This window comes from Pseudophryne corroboree, chromosome 5 (assembly GCF_028390025.1).
Source record: "Pseudophryne corroboree isolate aPseCor3 chromosome 5, aPseCor3.hap2, whole genome shotgun sequence".
NCBI classification, from domain to species: domain Eukaryota; kingdom Metazoa; phylum Chordata; class Amphibia; order Anura; family Myobatrachidae; genus Pseudophryne; species Pseudophryne corroboree.
The window spans coordinates 411546035-411566356 of record NC_086448.1 but is presented as its reverse complement, the minus strand read 5'-3'; positions in this window follow the sequence as shown (position 1 = coordinate 411566356).

The window sequence follows — 20322 nt, the reverse complement described above, 5'->3', positions numbered from 1 at the left end:
CTGAACTTTGATTGCAAACAGACATGACCAGATTTGTAGGTATTGCAGCGTGACATGTTCAGACCTGTATATTAACGAAAAAAGATTTACACCAAATACCACATATTACTGTGTATTAAACCGTTTATATCGATGCATACAGACCACATATTACAGTGTATTATAGAGTGTATAGCACTGTATACAGACCACATATTACAGTGTATTACAACGTGTATAACGCTGCAAGCATACCACATATTACGGTGTATTAAACCGTTTATATCGCTGCATACAAGCCATATGTTACTGTGTATTAAACAGTGTGTATATCGCTGCATACATGCCATATGTTACTGTGTATTACAAAGAGTATAACGCTACAAGCATACCACATATTACTGTGTATTAAACCGTTTATATCGTTGCATACAAGTCATATGTTACTGTGTATTAAACAGTGTGTATATCGCTGCATACAGACCATATATTACTGTGTATTACAGAGTGTATAGCACTGTATACAGACCACATATTACAGTGTATTACAAAGAGTATAACGCTGCAAGCATACCACATATTACTGTGTATTAAACCGTTTATATTGCTGCATACAAGCCATATGTTACTGTGTATTAAACAGTGTGTATATCGCAGCATACAGACCATATATTACTGTGTATTACAGAGTGTATAGCACTGTATACAGACCACATATTACTGGGTATTACAACGTGTATAACACTGCAAGCATACCACATATTACTGTGTATTAAACCATTTATACAGCTGAGCACCATATATTACTGTATATTACATCGTGACATGTCCAGACCTCATACAGCTTGAGGACTGAGGGCTCACCTCCCCATGTTTTAACAATGATCTAAGAACTAATGACCACAATGAGCCATGAGGTACTACATGCCTCTGTGGCATAACTAGTTAAAAAATTGATGGGCGAATTGGAAATGATCTAGGAACTGATGACCACAATGAGCCATGAGGCACTACATGGCTCTGTGGCATAACTAGTTAACAAATTGATGGGTGAATATTAGAATTCTGCCTTTCCATTATCTAGGAACTAATGACCTCAATGAGCCATGAGGCACTACATGCCTCTGTGGCATAACTAGTTAACAAATTGATGGGCGGCCGAATATTAGTTTCTGTTAAAACATATAATTTAGAGGACTACTTACCTTTTGGTAAATTGGGCTGAACAGGGTTATCCCTGATTAGTGAATACATACCAAAATGCTTACACAACCAGTGAAGCAAAACTTTTTGGTCAACTGGGTTTGAACAGGGTAATCCCTGATTAGTGAATACATACCAAGATGCTGACACAAACAATGATGCAAAACTTCTGCAGGGCATAAATATATATATATATATATATATATATATATATATACATACACACACACACACATATACTTGACCCTGAGAATCGGGAAAAATAGCAAAACTATATAGATATTTTGATTTTATTACGAATTAAACAGCATTTAGAAAATTCTAATTTATATTATACAACAGCGGGGTAGCAAATATTTTAGTATACACTGTATCAGAACCCCATATATTTTTAATTGTCCTTGAATTGACATACCTTGAGCTTTGTTGCTGTAAAATCACAAATGACATGTTTAAAATAAGGTCATTTTCAGGCCTGTTTCCTATATGTATACATATATATTTAGATCTAGGAACTAATGACACCCCCTGACGAAGTCCATAGACGAAACGCGTTGGGCGTGGTTTGTGGAGCGATAGACGTGTGAACGTCACCAAGTCTGGTCCCGGCGCAATTGACGGGCTGTGCCTGGCGGCTCTTGCGGTTTGCCATTTGAATCAACACGGGACGGAGTGACCCTGAGGCTTTTGCTGCCAAACGGTTGATTATGCTGATCTTCAGAGGCTATGATGTATGTGAGCTTTGTCGTTCAATAAATGGAATTGTAATATTTTACTCACACCTGCGCCCTCCATTCTTCTTTTACTTGCATGTACATTGGATTCAGTGGTTCTGGTCCTAAGGCGGAGGAGGCGGCAGCATACATCTTTGAATACCCCAAAATAAACGGACACAGACTGCTAATTATGGACTGATACTAAGTTTAAGGTGGACTGTAATGCGCAGCTTTATTTGTATTGTGTGTGTATATATATATATATATATATATATATATATACACACATATACTTGACCCTGAGAATCGGGAAAAATAGCAAAACTATATAGATATTTTGATTTTATTACGAATTAAACAGCATTTAGAAAATTCTAATTTATATTATACAACAGCGGGGTAGCAAATATTTTAGTGTACACTGTATCAGAACCCCATAGATTTTTAATTGTCCTTGAATTGACATACCTTGAGCTTTGTTGCTGTAAAATCACAAATGACATGTTTAAAATAAAGTCATTTTCAGGCCTGTTTCCTATATGTATACATATATATTTACAATCTCTTTATTATTAAAATGTACCTTTTGGCTGCGCATGGCAGCTGCCATTATCTCTGCTCTACCAATATAGATAAGAATTCAGCCTTTCCATTATCTAGGAACTAATGTCCTCAATAAGCCATGAGGCACTACTTTGATATAACAAAATGCTTACATCAACAATGAAGCAAAACAGTTGCAGGGCATGCAGGTATGTGTAGTTCAACAACAGCTCGAGGACTGAAGGTTCACCTCCCCATGTTTTAAAGATGATCTAGGAACTAATGACCACAATGAGCCATGAGGCACTACAGATTGCACATGATCACATAGTTTTATTTGTTTAAAAATTATACCAAAATTATAGGATAAATATCCAGTGGAATTGCCCTGTGGTTTATCACAAACTTGGGATGGTGATACATGCTGCCTATTATATAGTCTGTTCCCTAGAGCTGATTTGTTTTGTTTTTTTAATTCACATTCAATACCATTCATATATATCAATCCCATTAGCTTACCAAGTTGCAATGTTACAGATGCGCTAATGCACTGTCCTAGCATAATTGGGCAATTTATTATCGGTTTTCATATGTATGTCAGTGTGAGAATACGGTATATTATTTAAACGCTATATATTTATCATATATATTATGATTCTGGAACACATAATACTGGTGCAGATAGTCAGATTGCACATGATCACATAGTATTATTTGTTTAAAAATTATACCAAAATTATAGGATAAATATCCAGTGGAATTGCCCTGGGAATTATCACAAACTTGGGATGGTGATACATGCTACCTATTATATAGCCTGTTCCCTAGAATTGATTTGTTTTGTTTTTTTAATTCACATTCAATACCATTCATATATATCAATCCCATTAGCTTACCAAGTTGCAATGTTACAGATGCGCTAATGCACTGTCCTAGCATAATTGGGCAAAACAACAATTCGCACAAACGTCGCTGAAACGGCGAACAAACAATTTTCAACGCCCTCGATTGGACATAGCCTACAGAAGAATGTTAGTCCGTTGGCTATCTGGATACATCACGGCTGTATCAACCCGAACAAACGCAGCCCGCGTCGACCAAAAATGAATGATTTCGCCCATCAATTTGTTAACTAGTTATGCCACAGAGGCATGTAGTGCCTCATGGCTCATTATGGTCATTAGTTCCTAGATCAGCCTTAAAACGTGGGGAAGTGTACCTTCAGTCCACGAGCTGTTGTTGAACTATACATACCAGCATGCCCTGCAACAGTTTTGCTACATTGTTGATGTAAGCATTTTACTATATCAATGTGTTAACTAGTTATGCCAAATTAGAATTTTCTAAATGCTGTTTAATTCGTAATAAAATCAAAATATCTATATAGTTTTGCAATTTTTCCTGATTCTCAGGGTCAAGTATATGTGTATGTGTGTATATATATATATATATATATATATATATATATATTTATGCCCTGCAGAAGTTTTGCATCATTGTTTGTGTCAGCATCTTGGTATGTATTCACTAAGCAGAGATAACCCTGTTCAAACCCAGTTGACCAAAAAGTTTTGCTTCACTGGTTGTGTAAGCATTTTGGTATGTATTCACTAATCTGGGATAATCCTCTAAATTATATGTTTTAATCGTTATAAACAGAAACTAATATTCGGCCGCCCATCAATTTGTTAACTAGTTATGCCACAGAGGCATGTAGTGCCTCATGGCTCATTGAGGTCATTAGTTCCTAGATAATGGAAAGGCAGAATTCTAATATTCGCCCATCAATTTGTTAACTAGTTATGCCACAGAGCCATGTAGTGCCTCATGGCTCATTGTGGTCATTAGTTCCTAGATCATTTCCAATTCGCCCATCAATTTTTTAACTAGTTATACCACAGAGGCATGTAGTACCTCATGGCTCATTGTGGTCATTAGTTCTTAGATCATTGTTAAAACATGGGGAGGTGAGCCTTCAGTCCTTGAGCTGTATGAGGTCTGGACATGTCACGATGTAATATACAGTAATATATGGTGCTCAGCTATATAAACAGTTTAATACACAGTAATATGTGGTATGCTTGCAGCGTTATACTCTTTGTAATACACTGTAATATGTGGTCTGTATACAGTGCTATACACTCTGTAATACACAGTAATATATGGTCTGTATGCAGCGATATACACACTGTTTAATACACAGTAACATATGACGTGTATGCAACTATATAAACGGTTTAATACACAGTAATATGTGGTCTGCTTGTAGCGTTATACTCTTTGTAATACACAGTAACATGGCATGTATGCAGCGATATACACACTGTTTAATACACAGTAACATATGGCTTGTATGCAGCGATATAAACGGTTTAATACACCGTAATATGTGGTTTGCTTGCAGCGTTATACACGTTGTAATACACTGTAATATGTGGTCTGTATTCAGTGCTATGCACTCTGTAATACACTGTAATATGTGGTCTGTATGCATCGATATAAACGGTTTAATACACAGTAATATGTGGTATTTGGTGTAAATCTTTTTTCGTTAATATACAGGTCTGGACATGTCACGCTGTAATACCGACAAGTCTGGTCATGTCTGTTTGCAATCAAAGTTCAGCAATCGGCCACAATAAAGATAAACTTTTTAGTGCTATTTAACACACAGTAACATATGTCATGTATGCAACGATATATAGGTTGTAATATACAGTTAAGCTTTTTAAATATTCTTTTTTTTTTTTGTATAATAGTTTTTATTGGATTTTAAACAAACAGAAAACCAACAGCAATAGTACACAATACATTAGAGATGAGCGGGTTCGGTTTCTCTGAATCCGAACCCGCCCGAACTTCATGGTTTTTTTCACGGGTCCGAGCAGACTCGGATCCTCCCGCCTTGCTCGGTTAACCGGAGCGCGCCCGAACGTCATCATGACGCTGTCGGATTCTCGCGAGACTCGGATTCTATATAAGGAGCCGCGCGTCGCCGCCATTTTCACACGTGCATTGAGATTGATAGGGAGAGGACGTGGCTGGCGTCCTCTCCATTTAGATTAGAAGAGAGAGAGAGAGATTGACCTGATTTACTGGAGCTTAGGAGTACTGTAGAAGTGTAGAGAGTGCAGAGTTTACTAGTGACTGACCACAGTGACCACCAGACAGTGCAGTTTTATTTAATATATCCGTTCTCTGCCTGAAAAAAACGATACACACAGTGACTCAGTCACATACCATATCTGTGTGCACTGCTCAGCCCAGTGTGCTGCATCATCTATGTATATATATCTGACTGTGCTCAGCTCACACAGCTTATAATTGTGGGGGAGACTGGGGAGCACTGCAGTGCCAGTTATAGGTTATAGCAGGAGCCAGGAGTACATATTATATTAAAATTAAACAGTGCACACTTTTGCTGCAGGAGTGCCACTGCCAGTGTGACTGACCAGTGACCTGACCACACTGACCACCAGTATAGTTAGTAGTATACTATATTGTGATTGCCTGAAAAAGTTAAACACTCGTCGTGTGACTTCACTTGTGTGGTGTTTTTTTTTTTATTCTATAAAAAACTCATTCTGCTGACAGACAGTGTCCAGCAGGTCCATCATTATATAATATATACCTGTCCGGCTGCAGTAGTGATATATATATATTTTTTATATCATTATTTATCATCCAGTCGCAGCAGACACAGTACGGTAGTTCACGGCTGTAGCTACCTCTGTGTCGGCACTCGGCAGTCCGTCCATAATTGTATACCACCTACCCGTGTTTTTTTTTCTTTCTTCTTTATACATACATACTACTACATCTCTTTATCAACCAGTCTATATTAGCAGCAGACACAGTACAGTACGGTAGTTCACGGCTGTAGCTACCTCTGTGTCGGCACTCGGCAGTCCGTCCATAATTGTATACCACCTACCCGAGGTTTTTTTTTCTTTCTTCTTTATACATACATACTACTACATCTCTTTATCAACCAGTCTATATTAGCAGCAGACACAGTACAGTACGGTAGTTCACGGCTGTAGCTACCTCTGTGTCGGCACTCGGCAGTCCGTCCATAATTGTATACCACCTACCCGTGGTTTTTTTTTCTTTCTTCTTTATACATACATACTACTACATCTCTTTATCAACCAGTCTATATTAGCAGCAGACACAGTACAGTACGGTAGTTCACGGCTGTAGCTACCTCTGTGTCGGCACTCGGCAGTCCGTCCATAATTGTATACCACCTACCCGTGGTTTTTTTTTCTTTCTTCTTTATACATACATACTACTACATCTCTTTATCAACCAGTCTATATTAGCAGCAGACACAGTACAGTACGGTAGTTCACGGCTGTAGCTACCTCTGTGTCGGCACTCGGCAGTCCGTCCATAATTGTATACCACCTACCCGTGGTTTTTTTTTCTTTCTTCTTTATACATACATACTACTACATCTCTTTATCAACCAGTCTATATTAGCAGCAGACACAGTACAGTACGGTAGTTCACGGCTGTAGCTACCTCTGTGTCGGCACTCGGCAGTCCGTCCATAATTGTATACCACCTACCCGTGGTTTTTTTTTCTTTCTTCTTTATACATACATACTACTACATCTCTTTATCAACCAGTCTATATTAGCAGCAGACACAGTACAGTACGGTAGTTCACGGCTGTAGCTACCTCTGTGTCGGCACTCGGCAGTCCGTCCATAATTGTATACCACCTACCCGAGGTTTTTTTTTCTTTCTTCTTTATACATACATACTACTACATCTCTTTATCAACCAGTCTATATTAGCAGCAGACACAGTACAGTACGGTAGTTCACGGCTGTAGCTACCTCTGTGTCGGCACTCGGCAGTCCGTCCATAATTGTATACCACCTACCCGTGGTTTTTTTTTCTTTCTTCTTTATACATACATACTACTACATCTCTTTATCAACCAGTCTATATTAGCAGCAGACACAGTACAGTACGGTAGTTCACGGCTGTAGCTACCTCTGTGTCGGCACTCGGCAGTCCGTCCATAATTGTATACCACCTACCCGAGGTTTTTTTTTCTTTCTTCTTTATACATACATACTACTACATCTCTTTATCAACCAGTCTATATTAGCAGCAGACACAGTACAGTACGGTAGTTCACGGCTGTAGCTACCTCTGTGTCGGCACTCGGCAGTCCGTCCATAATTGTATACCACCTACCCGAGGTTTTTTTTTCTTTCTTCTTTATACATACATACTACTACATCTCTTTATCAACCAGTCTATATTAGCAGCAGACACAGTACAGTACGGTAGTTCACGGCTGTAGCTACCTCTGTGTCGGCACTCGGCAGTCCGTCCATAATTGTATACCACCTACCCGAGGTTTTTTTTTCTTTCTTCTTTATACATACATACTACTACATCTCTTTATCAACCAGTCTATATTAGCAGCAGACACAGTACAGTACGGTAGTTCACAGCTGTAGCTACCTCTGTGTCGGCACTCGGCAGTCCGTCCATAATTGTATACCACCTACCCGAGGTTTTTTTTTCTTTCTTCTTTATACATACATACTACTACATCTCTTTATCAACCAGTCTATATTAGCAGCAGACACAGTACAGTACGGTAGTTCACGGCTGTAGCTACCTCTGTGTCGGCACTCGGCAGTCCGTCCATAATTGTATACCACCTACCCGTGGTTTTTTTTTCTTTCTTCTTTATACATACATACTACTACATCTCTTTATCAACCAGTCTATATTAGCAGCAGACACAGTACAGTACGGTAGTTCACGGCTGTAGCTACCTCTGTGTCGGCACTCGGCAGTCCGTCCATAATTGTATACCACCTACCCGTGGTTTTTTTTTCTTTCTTCTTTATACATACATACTACTACATCTCTTTATCAACCAGTCTATATTAGCAGCAGACACAGTACAGTACGGTAGTTCACGGCTGTAGCTACCTCTGTGTCGGCACTCGGCAGTCCGTCCATAATTGTATACCACCTACCCGTGGTTTTTTTTTCTTTCTTCTTTATACATACATACTACTACATCTCTTTATCAACCAGTCTATATTAGCAGCAGACACAGTACAGTACGGTAGTTCACGGCTGTAGCTACCTCTGTGTCGGCACTCGGCAGTCCGTCCATAATTGTATACTAGTATCCATCCATCTCCATTGTTTACCTGAGGTGCCTTTTAGTTGTGCCTATTAAAAATTAAAATATGGAGAACAAAAATGTTGAGGTTCCAAAATTAGGGAAAGATCAAGATCCACTTCCACCTCGTCCTGAAGCTGCTGCCACTAGTCATGGCCGAGACGATGAAATGCCAGCAACGTCGTCTGCCAAGGCCGATGCCCAATGTCATAGTACAGAGCATGTCAAATCCAAAACACCAAATATCAGTAAAAAAAGGACTCCAAAACCTAAAATAAAATTGTCGGAGGAGAAGCGTAAACTTGCCAATATGCCATTTACGGCACGGAGTGGCAAGGAACGGCTGAGGCCCTGGCCTATGTTCATGGCTAGTGGTTCAGCTTCACATGAGGATGGAGGCACTCAGCCTCTCGCTAGAAAAATGAAAAGACTCAAGCTGGCAAAAGCAGTAGCACCGCAAAGAACTGTGCGTTCTTCGAAATCCCAAATCCACAAGGAGAGTCCAATTGTGTCGGTTGCGATGCCTGACCTTCCCAACACTGGACGTGAAGAGCATGCGCCTTCCACCATTTGCACGCCCCCTGCAAGTGCTGGAAGGAGCACCCGCAGTCCAGTTCCTGATAGTCAGATTGAAGATGTCAGTGTTGAAGTACACCAGGATGAGGAGGATATGGGTGTTGCTGGCGCTGGGGAGGAAATTGACCAGGAGGATTCTGATGGTGAGGTGGTTTGTTTAAGTCAGGCACCCGGGGAGACACCTGTTGTCCGTGGGAGGAATATGGCCGTTGACATGCCTGGTGAAAATACCAAAAAAATCAGCTCTTCGGTGTGGAGGTATTTCAACAGAAATGCGGACAACAGGTGTCAAGCCGTGTGTTCCCTTTGTCAAGCTGTAATAAGTAGGGGTAAGGACGTTAACCACCTCGGAACATCCTCCCTTATACGTCACCTGCAGCGCATTCATAATAAGTCAGTGACAAGTTCAAAAACTTTGGGTGACAGCGGAAGCAGTCCACTGACCAGTAAATCCCTTCCTCTTGTAACCAAGCTCACGCAAACCACCCCACCAACTCCCTCAGTGTCAATTTCCTCCTTCCCCAGGAATGCCAATAGTCCTGCAGGCCATGTCACTGGCAATTCTGACAAGTCCTCTCCTGCCTGGGATTCCTCCGATGCATCCTTGCGTGTAACGCCTACTGCTGCTGGCGCTGCTGTTGTTGCTGCTGGGAGTCGATGGTCATCCCAGAGGGGAAGTCGTAAGACCACTTTTACAACTTCCACCAAGCAATTGACTGTCCAACAGTCCTTTGCGAGGAAGATGAAATATCACAGCAGTCATCCTACTGCAAAGCGGATAACTGAGGCCTTGGCATCCTGGGTGGTGAGAAACGTGGTTCCGGTATCCATCATTACTGCAGAGCCAACTAGAGACTTGTTGGAAGTACTGTGTCCCCGGTACCAAATACCATCTAGGTTCCATTTCTCTAGGCAGGCGATACCGAAAATTTACACAGACCTCAGAAAAAGAGTCACCAGTGTCCTAAAAAATGCAGCTGTACCCAATGTCCACTTAACCACGGACATGTGGAGCAGGGCAGGGTCAGGACTATATGACTGTGACAGCCCACTGGGTAGATGTATGGACTCCCGCCGCAAGAACAGCAGCGGCGGCACCAGTAGCAGCATCTCGCAAACGCCAACTCTTTCCTAGGCAGGCTACGCTTTGTATCACCGCCTTCCAGAATACGCACACAGCTGAAAACCTCTTACGGCAACTGAGGAAGATCATCGCGGAATGGCTTACCCCAATTGGACTCTCCTGTGGATTTGTGGCATCGGACAACGCCAGCAATATTGTGTGTGCATTAAATATGGGCAAATTCCAGCACGTCCCATGTTTTGCACATACCTTGAATTTGGTGGTGCAGAATTATTTAAAAAACGACAGGGGCGTGCAAGAGATGCTGTCGGTGGCCAGAAGAATTGCGGGACACTTTCGGCGTACAGGCACCACGTACAGAAGACTGGAGCACCACCAAAAACTACTGAACCTGCCCTGCCATCATCTGAAGCAAGAAGTGGTAACGAGGTGGAATTCAACCCTCTATATGCTTCAGAGGTTGGAGGAGCAGCAAAAGGCCATTCAAGCCTATACAATTGAGCACGATATAGGAGGTGGAATGCACCTGTCTCAAGCGCAGTGGAGAATGATTTCAACGTTGTGCAAGGTTCTGCTGCCCTTTGAACTTGCCACACGTGAAGTCAGTTCAGACACTGCCAGCCTGAGTCAGGTCATTCCCCTCATCAGGCTTTTGCAGAAGAAGCTGGAGACATTGAAGGAGGAGCTAACACGGAGCGATTCCGCTAGGCATGTGGGACTTGTGGATGGAGCCCTTAATTCGCTTAACAAGGATTCACGGGTGGTCAATCTGTTGAAATCAGAGCACTACATTTTGGCCACCATGCTCGATCCTAGATTTAAAGCCTACCTTGGATCTCTCTTTCCGGCAGACACAAGTCTGCTGGGGTTGAAAGACCTGCTGGTGAGAAAATTGTCAAGTCAAGCGGAACGCGACCTGTCAACATCTCCTCCTTCACATTCTCCCGCAACTGGGGGTGCGAGGAAAAGGCTCAGAATTCCGAGCCCACCCACTGGCGGTGATGCAGGGCAGTCTGGAGCGACTGCTGATGCTGACATCTGGTCCGGACTGAAGGACCTGACAACGATTACGGACATGTCGTCTACTGTCACTGCATATGATTCTCTCACCATTGAAAGAATGGTGGAGGATTATATGAGTGACCGCATCCAAGTAGGCACGTCACACAGTCCATACTTATACTGGCAGGAAAAAGAGGCAATTTGGAGGCCCTTGCACAAACTGGCTTTATTCTACCTAAGTTGCCCTCCCACAAGTGTGTACTCCGAAAGAGTGTTTAGTGCCGCCGCTCACCTTGTCAGCAATCGGCGTACGAGGTTACATCCAGAAAATGTGGAGAAGATGATGTTCATTAAAATGAATTATAATCAATTCCTCCGCGGAGACATTGACCAGCAGCAATTGCCTCCACAAAGTACACAGGGAGCTGAGATGGTGGATTCCAGTGGGGACGAATTGATAATCTGTGAGGAGGGGGATGTACACGGTGATATATTGGAGGATGATGATGAGGTGGACATCTTGCCTCTGTAGAGCCAGTTTGTGCAAGGAGAGATTAATTGCTTCTTTTTTGGGGGGGTCCAAACCAACCCGTCATATCAGTCACAGTCGTGTGGCAGACCCTGTCACTGAAATGATGGGTTGGTTAAAGTGTGCATGTCCTGTTTTGTTTATACAACATAAGGGTGGGTGGGAGGGCCCAAGGACAATTCCATCTTGCACCGCTTTTTTCTTTTCTTTTTCTTTGCGTCATGTGCTGTTTGGGGAGGGTTTTTTGGAAGGGACATCCTACGTGACACTGCAGTGCCACTCCTAGATGGGCCCGGTGTTTGTGTCGGCCACTAGGGTCGCTAATCTTACTCACACAGCTACCTCATTGCGCCTCTTTTTTTCTTTGCGTCATGTGCTGTTTGGGGAGGGTTTTTTGGAAGGGACATCCTGCGTGACACTGCAGTGCCACTCCTAAATGGGCCCGGTGTTTGTGTCGGCCACTAGGGTCGCTTATCTTACTCACACAGTCAGCTACCTCATTGCGCCTCTTTTTTTCTTTGCGTCATGTGCTGTTTGGGGAGGGTTTTTTGGAAGGGACATCCTACGTGACACTGCAGTGCCACTCCTAAATGGGCCCGGTGTTTGTGTCGGCCACTAGGGTCGCTTATCTTACTCACACAGTCAGCTACCTCATTGCGCCTCTTTTTTTCTTTGCGTCATGTGCTGTTTGGGGAGGGTTTTTTGGAAGGGCCATCCTGCGTGACACTGCAGTGCCACTCCTAGATGGGCCCGGTGTTTGTGTCGGCCACTAGGGTCGCTAATCTTACTCACACAGCTACCTCATTGCGCCTCTTTTTTTCTTTGCGTCATGTGCTGTTTGGGGAGGGTTTTTTGGAAGGGACATCCTGCGTGACACTGCAGTGCCACTCCTAAATGGGCCCGGTGTTTGTGTCGGCCACTAGGGTCGCTAATCTTACTCACACAGCTACCTCATTGCGCCTCTTTTTTTCTTTGCGTCATGTGCTGTTTGGGGAGGGTTTTTTGGAAGGGACATCCTGCGTGACACTGCAGTGCCACTCCTAGATGGGCCAGGTGTTTGTGTCGGCCACTAGGGTCGCTTAGCTTAGTCATCCAGCGACCTCGGTGCAAATTTTAGGACTAAAAATAATATTGTGAGGTGTGAGGTATTCAGAATAGACTGAAAATGAGTGGAAATTATGGTTTTTGAGGTTAATAATAATATGGGATCAAAATGACCCCCAAATTCTATGATTTAAGCTGTTTTTTAGGGTTTTTTGAAAAAAACACCCGAATCCAAAACACACCCGAATCCGACAAAAAAAATTCGGTGAGGTTTTGCCAAAACGCGGTCGAACCCAAAACACGGCCGCGGAACTGAACCCAAAACCAAAACACAAAACCCGAAAAATTTCAGGCGCTCATCTCTACAATACATAAGTATCAAATACGGGTTGTAGAATTGAACAACCAATAAAGATTAACATATCACATAATTGTACAACAGATTGTTCAGTTTGCTATTCGTGTACTACCAAATTTGGCAACAAACAAATAAAGAACAAAAAAAACAACAGATAGTACAGGGACAAAAGAGAGACAAGGAGAGAGACAATACAGTGACACAAATAGGGAAACTTAAAGAGACGGGCCAGGTTCCACTCTAGGAGGGTTCCTAAAACGGCATAATCAAACATCTAAATATAAAGGTAAGTAAGAAAGCCCAACATAATCAGGTAGTATCGGGTTGTGGGGAAAGTAGTTGTGACATATCTGCAGGGGCAATAATGACCATGGGAAGTCCACGCCGCTCCCGGAATACCTCCCACTTTGACCATCCCTCCCGCACCAGAGCAGGAGATCTGGAATATATCCCTCCTGCTGTTTCAAATAAGAAATGCTTGTGGGTGTTGTTAATAATTGAGTGGATGGTGGGTATCACTTGAGATTTCCACAGCTGTCCAATTGCAGCCTTGGTGGAAATTAGGACATGACCAGCAACATATCTGTCTCGTAGCGGTAAATCAAACGTCAAGTAATGAAATAGAGCAAACAAAGGATTCATTGGTAGCTCCATCCCCAGCACCTCCCGCAAAAGAGAGAACACTTCAGTCCACAGCGGCCGCAAAGCCAGGCATTCCCAGAAGATATGCAAAATATTGCCCACGAGGCCACAATTTCTCCAGCAAAGCCGGGAAACCGAGGGCCAGATGCTATGAAGCCGCTGCGGAGTAAAGTATGCCCTGTGGCATAATTTATAATACATTTCAGAATGTTGTAGGCATCTAGAAATCTTAAAGCACCTTGAGGATATGGAGTCCCACTCCTCCTCTCGGAGAACTATAGAAAGGTCTTTTTCCCATTTCAGCTGTGAGGGAGTCTTACCCTGTTTAGTCAGAAGCACAATATATTGATACCATTTAGAAATCCCACCTCCATGAGCAGGCGAAGACAGCCTAGAGTGTAGGGAGGCCGGGAGCGAGACGGGGCCCACTAACCTATTAAAACAGGAATGGAGCCAGTGACGTATTTGCAGGTATTTAAAGAAGTCCTGCTTTGGTATACCTGAATGGGTTTGTAAGCTAGAGAAGGACATTAAACTTCCTTCCGACCAGAGATTCCTCAGATGCACAATCCCAACATCTATCCAAGTGTCCAACCCAAGGTTAGGTATGACCCAAGCGATAGTTCTAAGTGATAAGTCGGCCGACGGCAACGAAATAGTTGGGTCAGAAGCAATAACTGTGTGCCAAAGCTTCAGAGTATTTCTAATCGCTTCTCCTGGGCCTTTCCATTTTGGTACGCTATGAATGGGCAGTAGAAAAAGATCCCTCAAGTCTACGGGACCGAGGAAGGATCGTTCGATGAGGACCCACGGTTTGGGGTTGTGCATATTGAACCAATCCCGAGCCTGACTAAGAGCACAGGCGGTGTGGTACCCTTCTAAGTTAGGGTAGGCCACCCCTCCAACAGTCTTGGGTAACATCAAAACCTGCCTAGCAATGCGAGGCCTAGATCCCTTCCAGATATAGTGAGAAATAATTTTGTTAGCCCGTATAATAAGTGGAATAGCCCGAAACAGGTATAAGAGTTTAGGGAGCAGGATCATCTTAGTTGCAGAGATACGTCCTAGCCAGGAAAGTTCGTGTAGGGACCATTCTTTAATTCATTTTTCAAATGCGTTTAATAAGGGCGTATAATTACAATCATATAAATCCCCATCTAGAGATAGATGGATACCCAAATACTTGATAGATCTCTCCTGCCAAGCATACCGGTATCTGTCTTTGAGTAAAGCGATAGTGCGTGGTGAAGTATGAAGCGGTAAAGCTTCCGTTTTGGAAGTGTTTAACTTATAATAGGAAATTCTGGAGTATCGGTCCAGAATACAATGGAGGGCAGGAAGGGAGGTGGCAGGATGGGTCATACAAAGCAAAATGTCGTCAGCGAATAAACTGATTTTGTGCGTCAGACCTCCTATCTCTGGACCCGTAATTTTCAGCTCGGACCTAATAGTTTCGGCTAGAGGCTCAATGGCTAAGGCGAATATAAGGGGCGATAAGGGACAGCCCTGTCTAGTGCCATTCGAGATATCAAATCTACCTGACAAACAGCCATTGACAAACACCCTTGCAGAGGGAGCAGAGTACAGAGCGAATATAGAGTCTAAGAACCCCCCAGCAAAACCGAATTTATCCAGCACCGCTCTCAAATATCCCCAATGGAGCCTGTCAAACGCCTTTTCGGCGTCCAATGACAAAATGAGGAGGGGCGTCTTATGCGCATCGCAATATTCCATTATGTTGTATACTCTACGAGTGTTGTCCGGGGCCTGTCTGTCTGGAACAAAGCCAACCTGGTCAGCAGCTATGAGAGATGGAAGCAGCGGGGATAGTCGGTTGGCAATAAGCTTTGCAAAAAGCTTGACATCTGTATTCAACAGAGCTATGGGACGGTAATTTTGGACAGCTGCAGGGGATTTGCCAGGTTTAGGAATAGCAACTATTTGTGCCTCAAGCATTTCCCCTGGAAACTTCCCCACAGCTGACGCCTCATTAAAAACAGACAACAGCACAGGGGCCAAGTCAGCTTTAAATGCTTTGTAGAAATTGGAAGGGAAGCCATCGGGGCCGGGGGCTTTGTCTCTCGGGAGACCATCAATAGCCACCTCTAGTTCTTTTAATGTCCATGGGGAACTGAGGGACAGGCAGGCCGCTGAGTCCAACATCGGGAGGGAAAGTCCCTTTAGGAAGGACTGGATATCAGCTGCACTGGGTTGGGGGGTAGTCGGGTCCGATTTTAAACAATATAGTCGAGAATAATACTCTGCAAAAGTGTTTGCAATATCATAAGGATCTGACACTCTAGATCCTGTGGAGGAGCAAACATAGTGGATTCTGGTCCTAGCTCGCCTACCACGGAGTTTCCGAGCCAAAAGGCGACCCGCTTTATTCCCAAGTAAATAAAACCTCTGATTCAGTCGTGCAATATTGCGTTGTACATCCCGAAGGGAAAATATGTTGACCTTTTCCCTAGCAGCTAATAATAGCCTGAGAACAGATCTATTTCGAGGGTCAGCTTTATGCTGCAATTCAAGTCTGGCAACCTCTCTTTCAGCCATCGTGCGCTCAAGTAAGTGAGAGCGTTTAAGCCTAGAAGCTGTTTGAATGGCCACTCCCCGAATTACAGCCTTAAAGGAGCACCAGTTATTAAAGATTGAGGTATCCTCAGGTCTATTAGTGTCTAGGTATAACTGTATAGAGTGTTGTATAGCGAGAGAAGCTTCTGGATTATTGAGTAAGAAAGTCCCCAGCCTCCAGGGCCCTGGAGAAACTTTGCAGGCCTCTAGATCCCACACTACCCGCAATGGGGAATGATCTGACCATGTCATTGGCAAAATAGTTATTTCCCGTATGGCTGTCAGAGTCTCCTTGTTTGTCAAAACGAGGTCAATTCTAGAATACGAGGAGTGAACATGCGAATAGAAAGAGTAGTCTCTCACAGTGGGATGTTTGGACCTCCATGCATCATAAAGATCGTATTCACCTAGTAAATGGCGAAGGCCAGTGTCCCCACCCCTGAGAGTCTGATTCACGCGGAGGGATCCTCCAGTAGTGCGAGATCTATCCATAACAGGATCAACAACTAGGTTGAAATCCCCCAAAATCAGAACGGCCCCCTTAGCGTGCTTTTGTACTAAGGAACATAATTTCTTGCAGAAAGCAAGCTTACCAGTGTTTGGAGCATAACAGGAAACTATAGTGACCATAACGTTCTCAAGTAGTCCTATCAATATGAGGTACCGACCCTCAGGGTCTACAATTTGGGATTCTAGGGTAAAGGAGCAGTTCAGGGAAAATATTATCGCCACCCCAGCCTTTTTTGTGGGGCCATTAGCCATATAACAAGTAGGGAAATGGTTATCCTGGAATCTAGGGAGATCTAGTTTCCTAAAATGAGTTTCTTGAAGTGCCACCACATTTGCCTTCATTTTATAAAAAGAGGACAGAGCTAGTTTACGCTTCTGAGGGGAGTTCAATCCTTTAACATTCAATGAGACTATGTTGACCATATCTAACTATATTGGGAAGCAGAAAGGCCATTGGAGCCAAACAAATACATTCCGGAAGAATACCGAACCTTGAACATTGTGTTATGGTGAAAACAAAGCCCTTGGGGAAACAAGACACATAAGGGGAACACACAAGGGTGTACAGGAAGAAAAATAGAAAGAAAGTAAAGAGACAGACCCCGAAGAGATACAGAGCCATAGTAAGGCGCCAAAACATCCAGCGCCTCACACACTAAAGAGAGAGGTTGGTGGCCAACCCCCCCGCAATCAACCAGCCGATGGTTGTGAATCCTAACATATAATAAAAAAACAAAAAGGAAAAAGTGGAAAGGAAATGGAAAGAAAAATCCACACGACCCACAGAACATAGAGATGTGAAACTATATAAACACCCTATCTTAGAAAAATCACGAAGATCTAGAATAAGCAGGTTAATCCAAAATCCGCAGCAAAACATACTAAGGCAGAACGCGTATCTTGGTTCCTAAAACCAAACTCCTAACTGCGCATATTTGTCTAACTTGGAGAATTAAAACAACAAAGCGAACGCATTTTTAGAAGTCAAGCGTGCATCAACAGCAGCAGTCTCTACAGTAACACATCTTTGATAAGTATCCTTAGCTGACCAGAGGTCGCTCGCAGTAGATAGGCGTATCTGGGGTGTCTCTACTTCTCAACCGTCGACCAGTCCTGCTGGAGTCGACGATCAGGAGAGCCGGACCCGCGATCACCCCCTAGATTCCATTTGCAAAGAAGTCTCATACCTTCCTCCACGGAGGAAACAGCAATAGTGGAACCATCTCTGGAAATTAGCAGACGCGTGGGGAAACCCCATCTATAGACAATGCCAGCCTTTCCGAAGAGCTACGGTAACAGGTTGGAAAGAGCGTCTTTTAATAAGGGTGTACTGCGACAGGTCTCCAAATAATTGAAGCTGGCCTAACGCCTCTGCAGAGTCAGAAGAAGGTCTAGCCGCTTTGAGCAGAGACTCTTTAATATGGTAGAAGTGAACCCTCATTAGAACATCTCTGGACGATCCCTCTGGAGCACTCCGGGACTTCGGGAGGCGATGTATGCGGTCTATAAGCAGATCCGAGGAAGTGGCAGAGGGCAGTAGTTTCTTGAAAATCTCTATAGTATAGTCATGGAGACTGCTATTGGAGACCGATTCGGGAACCCCCCTGAGTTTAAGGTTGTTCCTGCGCGAGCGATCTTCCAAATCCGCAACCTTATCCCGTAGGGCAACCACTTCACCTTCGAGGGTATCATGAGAGTCTATAAGGGAATTATGTGAGCCCACCACTTCGCCCATTTTTGTTTCCAGTTGACCGGTCCTCTCACCCAAATCTTCAATAGAGCTCTGGCAGGATTTCAACATGGCTCTGAACTCAGATGTAACTTCATCTTTAAATTGATGTAGCAGGAGTTTCATACTGCCCACCGTTAAAGCCTCACTATCTTCAAGACGCGGTGAGGAGAGGGAGTCGGAAGGGGGGGATGCAGACGCCAGGGGAGAGGGCAGCATGGTCGAGGGTGTCGTGCCAGTTGCAGGGGCTCCAGCTTCTTGAGGCTTGTTGCGGTATGGAGAAGGCTTAAAAAAGGCGACCTGAGAGACCGGTTTGGAGGCTTTATGCTTCTTCGGAGGCATGATGTCACACTTTTCAAGAGAGACTTCAAATACAGTAGAAAAGGGGTACAGCGAGACTCAATCTCACACAGGAGTGACCGTGTCGCGTGGAGAGATGTGTCGGCCAGAATGATTGCAGGGAGGCACTAGAAGGGCATAATGCTGAGGAGGTCACATCTTAGCACAGCAGTAGCATCGCATATTCATGAGAGCGGCCATCCATCCCCATTTATCTCCTAGCATAGGGGATCTACATACAGGAGGCAGATGACCCTGGAGATGGAGAATCCCGAGGTGCCAGATATATGCCAGGAAATTCAGTGGGATACTCCAACACAGGCTACTGTGTATAAAATACAGCAGGGGTTCCAGCAGCCTTGAACAGAGAAAAATACAGATACCAGGGGGTTTATGTATATAGTGTTTTATGTGTTATAAATGCCTGTCCCCCCGTGCTGAACAACCATGCCAGCGCAGGGAGGGGGGCAAGCACACTCACAGCCGCCCAGCAGCAGAGGGAGCAGCGATCCCCGCCCGCACTGCCTGTGAAGCCGCCCGCAGCCGCGGATAGACTCCCGCAGACAGCCGGCTGCTTTCAGTGTGCGCCGGAGCCCCGGGCACTTTTAGGTAAGCAAGCGGGGGGGGGGGGGGGGTGGAGCCCACCGGCCGCTCAGGGCCGCCGCCGCCAGCTCCAGGCAGAGCAGACCGCGAGCCGCTAAGTCACGGGGGGAGACAGCCGCTGGTACAGGCACCGCTCACCACACTTAGACCACAGCCGCCGGGTCCAAGGAGAGCAGGCACAGGTAACTCTCCGTCTCTCCTCCTCAGGGTAGCCGCTACTTTTCCTGAGCTCCTCCGCCGAGCAGCCCGTCCGGCCTCACATCCGGTCAGTAGGGGAACGTGCTGCAGTCCCTGGCTTCAAATGGAGGGGAGGGCCGCAACCCGCAGGGACCCTTAAAAGGATCCCCCGATTCCGCAGCCCAGACCCCCCGATTCTAGATGGAGTAGGTAACCAGCAGTTGAGGATATGGGGGGGGTGAGGATCCCCTGGGGCACTTTTGGATCAATCAAAAAGTCAAAGCTGGCAGGAGCTCTCCAAAAACACCACCTCACAGCTCACAGGCTAGGCCACGCCCCCTCAAGCTTTTTAAATATTCTTAAATTTAAAACCAAATACGCAGTTTCTACATATGTTTGCAAAAAATAACGTGTGAGAATGTCATTTTGAAATTTGTGCTGTCATCATTAATCATGCATGGCCATTAAAATCAATACGCTTTTTAAATCAGTACCAGGTGTGATGCTTCCGTGCATCTAAGAAAATGGACACAGTCATTAAAATCAGT